This window comes from Gossypium arboreum, chromosome 3 (genome assembly GCF_025698485.1).
Source record: "Gossypium arboreum isolate Shixiya-1 chromosome 3, ASM2569848v2, whole genome shotgun sequence".
In the NCBI taxonomy this organism is placed as follows: Eukaryota; Viridiplantae; Streptophyta; class Magnoliopsida; order Malvales; family Malvaceae; genus Gossypium; species Gossypium arboreum.
Window position 1 is genome coordinate 130,881,659 of NC_069072.1, and position 7,130 is coordinate 130,888,788.

The 7,130-nt window shown below is 32.0% G+C and overlaps 1 long non-coding RNA gene across 1 annotated transcript; it reads right to left on the reverse strand.

Moving 5' to 3' along the window:
- Positions 1 to 611: 611 nt before the first annotated feature.
- On the reverse strand, positions 612 to 1,346 carry LOC128290132 (uncharacterized). Its single transcript, XR_008279775.1, has 2 exons — positions 1,204 to 1,346; positions 612 to 909 (listed from the first exon to the last, which is right to left on the reverse strand). It is a non-coding gene; the product is annotated as an uncharacterized LOC128290132 (long non-coding RNA).
- Between the last annotated feature and the right edge of the window lie 5,784 nt (positions 1,347 to 7,130).

A 7,130-nucleotide genomic window follows, 5' to 3' on the forward strand; every position in this document is an offset into this window, starting at 1 on the left:
GGAAAAAAGTCAGGATGGAAAAGTTTTGAATCTAATGGCTAAGCTACAAAGTGAGAAAGTAGTTATGAATCTTAACAGTTGAATACAGTTCCAAATTTTAGACAAAAATGCCCCTAAAAGTTGTGTTTTGGCTTGGGTTGATGTTGGACAAAAAACTACCCCTACAACAGGTTTTCACTTGTTAGGCATCAGTGTCGCAACATCTACTGGTAGGTGTCCCGACATCATTGGTGGTGACCACAATTTCTTCACTTCAACACATTCAGAGATATCACAACCCTGGAGGCACGATGTTGTGACTTTGAGCTCAGTGTCGTGACATCTTGCCCTTGGTATCGTGACTTTCTCAATAGTAGGCTCCAAATTTATTTCTAGTTGAAGTATTACATCCTCAAGGCAAAGGGATTTGGTGTCACAACTTCCATAGCACTAGTGTCATGGCACCCACACTGAATGATGTTTTCTTCGAGGTCGGGTTATTGTCGTCTTCCTACACCAACTCAAATACATTGTTAGGTTCCCCATGACACCGTTGTGCTAATTTCGGTCTCAATAAGGACAAATTTAAGCAAAAACATTTATTAATGATAAAAGTTAAAACTCAACAAAAGTATAGAAAAAATACTTGAATTGCTTGAGAATACTCCTTAAATGTATTGAAGAACCTAATTTAATGTATCAAATTACGACAGATTATCTCCTTACTATGTAAGGTGTAATGAGCCAATTTTGGCCTGGCCCAGTTGAATAGTTAAAACCCAATTACAAAGCCCAAAACAAATAAACCCTAGCCCACTCTTAACATTTTCAGAAAGCAAAAAACCCTAGCCCCTAAGAGCTTCAGCCACCGCATGCTAGGCCTACCCCTAGCCACCTCGCGCACCGCTCCTCCACGCTTCTCTGACACCACTTGCAAACACAAAAGCAAAAGACAACAAGTAGAAGAAACAAATGGTAAAAAAATAAAAAGACAGAAACAAAGAGTCGTAATTTCGACTATAAAAGCCATATCAATTCCTCTGTAATTTTTTTTCGCACACTAGCAAATCAGAAAAGAAATAAAACTGAAGTTTTAAAAGGTTTTGCTTTGTTCTTTTTCTTTTTTTCTTTCTTTCGTTTTCTGTTTATCTTCGTTTTTTTTTGTTTATTCATTTATTTTCCTTTTTAAAAAAAATCTATTTTAATAAAAAAAAGGGGGCATACTTGGGTTGCACTCCACCGCCGTACACAGCGATCACCGCCGTCGTCGGTCGGTAGCCATGATGGACGGATGGTGGCCCTATAGGCCTGATGTGTGGGGGGTTTTTGAGAGGAGAGAAGAGTGTTTTGTTTTTTTTTTTAAGTGTGAGGTTAAAAATGGTTTTTTTTTTAATTTGGGCTTAAATAGCCCTCTGAAACGGTACTGTTTCATTAGGCCCCCCATACGCCCACCCGCATATCGGCGTGTTTCCAATTATTAGGATATTTGTGCGCGAGGTCCCTCCACCTTTGTGTGCGCTACAATTTGGCCCTTTCACTTACTTTATTTATTTTTATAAATCTGACCGCATAATTTGTTTTCGATTACATTTGGGTCCATGCTGAAACGATGTGCATAAGGGCTGAGAATATTTCCTAGTCAGTCCCTCGTTGTTTTAGCGCAATTCGTTTCGATTCTTGAGTGCCTTCTTTTCATTATTTACAATTTTTACCTTAAATTTTAATTCGATTCAGCCTAGTCCTTAGTCTGCTTAATTTATTTATTTATTCATTTTTTAAAAATTGTTATTATTATTCATTTTAAGTTTTATATTATTTATTTTAAATCATTTTATCATTACTCTTTTTACGTATTATGTATTTTAAACTATTATAAATTTAAATATTTTACATATATTATTCATTTCAAACTATTTTAATACATATTATTCTGAATTATTTTATATATTAATTACTTTACATTGTTTTATTTATTTGTTTTAAACTCTTTTATATATTATTTTTGAATTGTTTGATTATTATAAATTTATATACTATTTATTCTTAAACTTCCTTTTATATGGATTATTTATTTTCAAATTTTTATATATTGTCTATCTTAAACTCTTTTATACATTATTTATTCTATATTATATATATATATTATTTATATTAAACTGTTTTTTTATTTTATGTATATTGTTTGTTTTAAATTTCTTTTTACATGCTATTTATTTTAGACTTTCTATATGTTGTTTTAAATTGTTATATATATTTATTATTTTAAGTTGCATTATTTTATTTTTAATTATTTTGTGTATTAATTATTTTAAATTGTTTTACACTATTCACCCTAAGTTGCTTTTTATAACATTTATCTTAAACTTATTTTTTATATATTATTTATTTTAAAATTGTCTCATTATTCATTTTAAAGTGTTTTATGTTATTTATTTCATTCTTTTGATTATTAATGTTGGTATTTAAGTGACATATGTTATGTGATTATTGCCATTGTGTGTATTATAATTTGTTCATTCGTATTTTCATATCATTATCATTCACTTGTATAATATTGTATTCATGTATTATTGTTCCATGCTCATTACTATATTTCATGTCATCGAATTGTGTATTAAGCTCTGTAGCGACGTAAAAATTTTTTAGCTTAGCTTTCGGTGGGTCGCTAATTGTGATGATTTATTAAACATTTGATAACCAACTTTCGATTTTATTAATAAAGGGAGTCGCCACCGATCCTTTTTATAGGTGTGATCGGACACCTAATAAATTTATTTTTAAAACAAAAAGAAGGCCAAGTTTAGGTCTACGTGAAAGTCTAGAGAAAAATTTGGGTTCGGGAGTCAGTTACGCGCGAGGAAGGTATTAGCACCCTCGCGACGCCCAAAATTGGTATCTTATAAACAAGTGTTGTCTTAATTTTCAAAATTGCTAGTCCAAAGTAACATTGAATTGTGATCCGATCAAAACACGAGAAATTTCAAGTTTCGTTTTCTATTGAGAAGGATATACCGTTTTAACACGAGTCGATTGATATTCACCCAACATAGCGATGAAATCGATGGCATAGTGTTTAAATCGGTACGTTGCCTTGCTTATTGAAATAAATAAAAACACGAATAAATATTTTAAAATAATGAACAACGGGGTAATATATAAAAGTGGGCGGGAAACGAAAGATAATAGTTGGAAATACATCAAGGCACATAATACATACAACAATAATGTTAAAAACAATGACAATGCATGCGATATTAAATGTAACAATAGTATGAAATACGAGAATACAATGAGAACACGATGAATATACCTATAAAGATAATTGAGAGTATATATGTAAAATGTATATATATGTATATATAAATAGTAATAGTGTTAGAAATATACTATATATAGTGTTTGAACTATATACATAAGATGGTAAATAGGTATATGTAACTTGTATTATTAAAATATGTACATAGGGTAATATATACAAAAATTTAACTAATGATATTGAAAATACATGTTCATAATATATATAAAGCATATATATAATATAATACTAAAACATTTTACATAATATATACACATATAATTACGATGTTAAAAAAACATATTAATATTAATAATAATACTAATATTACATAAAGATATACTTATATATATATATTAAAGATATGTACATATATGATATAATACATGAATAGTACGATATTTAATATATACGTAATATGTATAATAAAAATAATAATATATAAAAAATATATACGTATATAACAAAACATATACTACGGTTAATGATTATAATAGTAATGGTATTAAAATATAAAAAAAACAACAATGTAACATAACAAAAATACTATATATAAAATCTATGTACTTAAATAGAAAAATACACTATTATAATGATAGTAATAATAAGTATAATAACGATATTGAAACACAAAACAAAAACAATAAAGATATTGAAGTAAAGTAAAAAATAAGCCTATACGTAAATATATATATATATACATATATACATAAAACATATATAAACATTGGTAATAATAATAATAATAATGTTGAAATATAAAGGCAAGTATAGCATTAAAAATATTAAAGTAGAATAAATAAAAAACCTAATTACAAATACACATATATATACGCATATAACAAAAGCACATAATAATAATAATAATAATAATAATAATAATAATAATAATATGAAAATAACAATGATATTTAGATAAAAAACGAAAAGAAGGAAAAAAAAAACGAAAACAGGACTAAAATTAAACTAAAACAAAGTTGTGAGGTAGATTTGAAAAGAAAATAAGGAGGAGAGGACCAGATTGCAATATGCGCGCAACGTGGGAGGTTCGAAAACAGAAATATCCCCAATCATTAAGACGCAGTGCTTGGTACAGGGCTAAATTGAAAACCTCAGAGAATTAGGTGGCCAAATTGCAAAATCATAGGAAAAAGGTAACTAAAGCACTAAATTGCAGCGCACTGGAGAGGTTGAGGGACCAGGGGGACAAATATCCCTAAAAGCAGAAATACACAAATCATGGAGTTAGGCGCCGTTTCACTTTTGACTTTTCAATTTTTATTTTAAAACCATTTTAACCTTTATGTATTTTTTTTCTAAGAAAACTGCTCTCAACCCCCTTTTATCTCTTCCTCCTTCCTTCACTAGGGTTTCAACACCCATCGTCACGGCGGTTCACCGTGCCAAACGGAGAGGGAGCGCCACGGGTAGATCCGTAAGACTCTTTTCTTCCTTGATTCTTTTTGTTTTAAAGTAAGTTAATGAAATAAAAATAAAACAAAGCAAAGATAAATAGAAAGATTGAGATAACAGAGGAAAAAATTGAAGTTCACCTTCTAAGCTTTTCTTTTTCTTTTGTTTTTGATACAAATTTTTTGTACATCCTCCCCTTACAAATGATAGATTTTGGCTTTTTAAGGCCGATCTACAAAACATTCCTCTTTTATTTTTTGTTTTCGTTCTTTTTTATTTCTTCCCCATCCTCGTGATGCTTTCTCTTCTTGTTGTTTTGTCTCTCATACATGTGTGTCGATGTGGGTGGCTCACGAGGAGGTGAGGGGCGTGCGTGGGTGGTGCGCGTGATGGCCAAGGGTGAAGGGGGTGGCGGCTGAAAACTTGGTGGCTAGGGTTTTTTTTTGCTGAAAATGTTTAGTTTGTTGGGCTAGGTGGGCTTTAGGTTTTTTTATTATTTGGGTCATTTGATGTGGAAGTTGGGCCTGCTGTTTTTGGGGTGGGTATTTGGTTGTATTTGGGCCAAAATTGGCCTACAACAGCTGCCCCTCTTTGCTCATTATCGTGTAACGGGAATAGAGCAAAGACATAATGAAAGGCCAATTTTGCCCGGTTTTGCCAATTGTTGACTTCTTTGGCGCTTCTCTTCTTCAGGTAGTCTCTTTCCAGTCCCTCGCATCTTGTAGCTTTAGTTCATTCCACTGTGACTTCAAAGAGATAGAAACTTGTATTTTCAATCTACTCGCATCTTCAGGGCTGTAAGATCCGTCGTGTTTTGCTCTTCTGCAACTTCGAGAGATGAGATCGATATCTTCAATATGTTCACTACAACTTCGTGGAAGTGAGGTTTGTGGTCTTTTCTTCGCAACTTCGTAAAGGCAAGATCTTATATCCTCGATCAGCTCCATCGCAACTTCGAAAAGACAAAATCTGGCGCCTTCAACCACTTCAATCTTTATTCTCTACTCGGCATGTGATCTTGAGCTCAACTCATTTCTCGCAGTATGAATTGATTCTTTAAAAACAGACATTAAAACAGAAATTGAAAATAGCTCAGCACATGAGCTAAGGCTCAACTCACTTCTCGCAATGTGAGTTGATCTTTTTGAAACTTAATTTGAAAAGCAGATTTTGAAAATACCTCGACATGTGACCCGAGGCTCAACTCACCTCTCGCAATATGAGTTGATTTTTGAAAAACAGAAATTAAAAGGCTCAACTCACCTCTCGCAATATGAGTTGATTTTTGAAAACAGAAATTAAAAGGTTCAACTCACCTCTCGCAATATGAGTTGATTTTTGAAAAACAGAAATTAAAAGGCTCAACTCACCTCTCGCAATATGAGTTGATTTTTTTGAAAAACAGAAATTAAAAGGCTCAACTCACCTCTCGCAATATGAGTTGATTTTTTTTTTTTTTGAAGGCGTAAATTGAAAACGGAAATTGAAAATACCTCGGCGTGTGACTCGAGACTCAACTCACTTCTGCAATATGAGTTAATTTTTTGATGAACAGAATTGAAATTACCTCGGCGTGTCCCGAGGCTTAACTCACCTCTCGCAATATGAGTTGATTTTGACGAACAGAAATTGAAAAATAGAAATTGAAAATACCTCAGCACGTGAGCTGAGGCTCAACTCACCTCTCACAATATGAGTTGATTTTTTTGATGAACAGAAATTGAAATTACCTCAGCGTGTCCTGAGGCTCAACTCACCTCTCGCAATATGAGCTGATTTTTTTGAAACACAGAAATTGAAGAACAGAAATAGAAAACACCTCAGAATATGACCCGAGGCTCAACTCACCTCTCGCAATATGAGTTAATTTTTTTAAACACAAAAATTGAAAAACACCTCAGCGTGTGACCCGAGGCTCAACTCACCTCTCGCAATATGAGTTGAATTTTGAAAAACAGAAATTAAAAGGCTCAACTCACCTCTCGCAATATGAGTTGATTTTTGGAAAACAGAAATTAAAAGGCTCAACTCACCTCTCGCAATATGAGTTGATTTTTGAAAAACAGAAATTAAAAGGTTCAACTCACCTCTCGTAATATGAGTTGATTTTAAAAACAGAATTAAAAGGCTCAACTCACCTCTCGCAATATGAGTTGATTTTTTGACAAACATAAATTAAAAGGTTCAACTCACCTCTCGCAATATGAGTTGATTTTTTTGAAAAACAGAAATTAAAAGGTTCAACTCACCTCTCGCAATATGAGTTGATTTTTGAAAAACAGAAATTAAAAGGTTCAACTCACCTCTCGTAATATGAGTTGATTTTTAAAAAACAGAAATTAAAAGGCTCAACTCACCTCTCGCAATATGAGTTGATTTTTTTGACAAACATAAATTAAAAGGTTCAACTCACCTCTCGCAATATGAGTTGATTTTTTTGAAA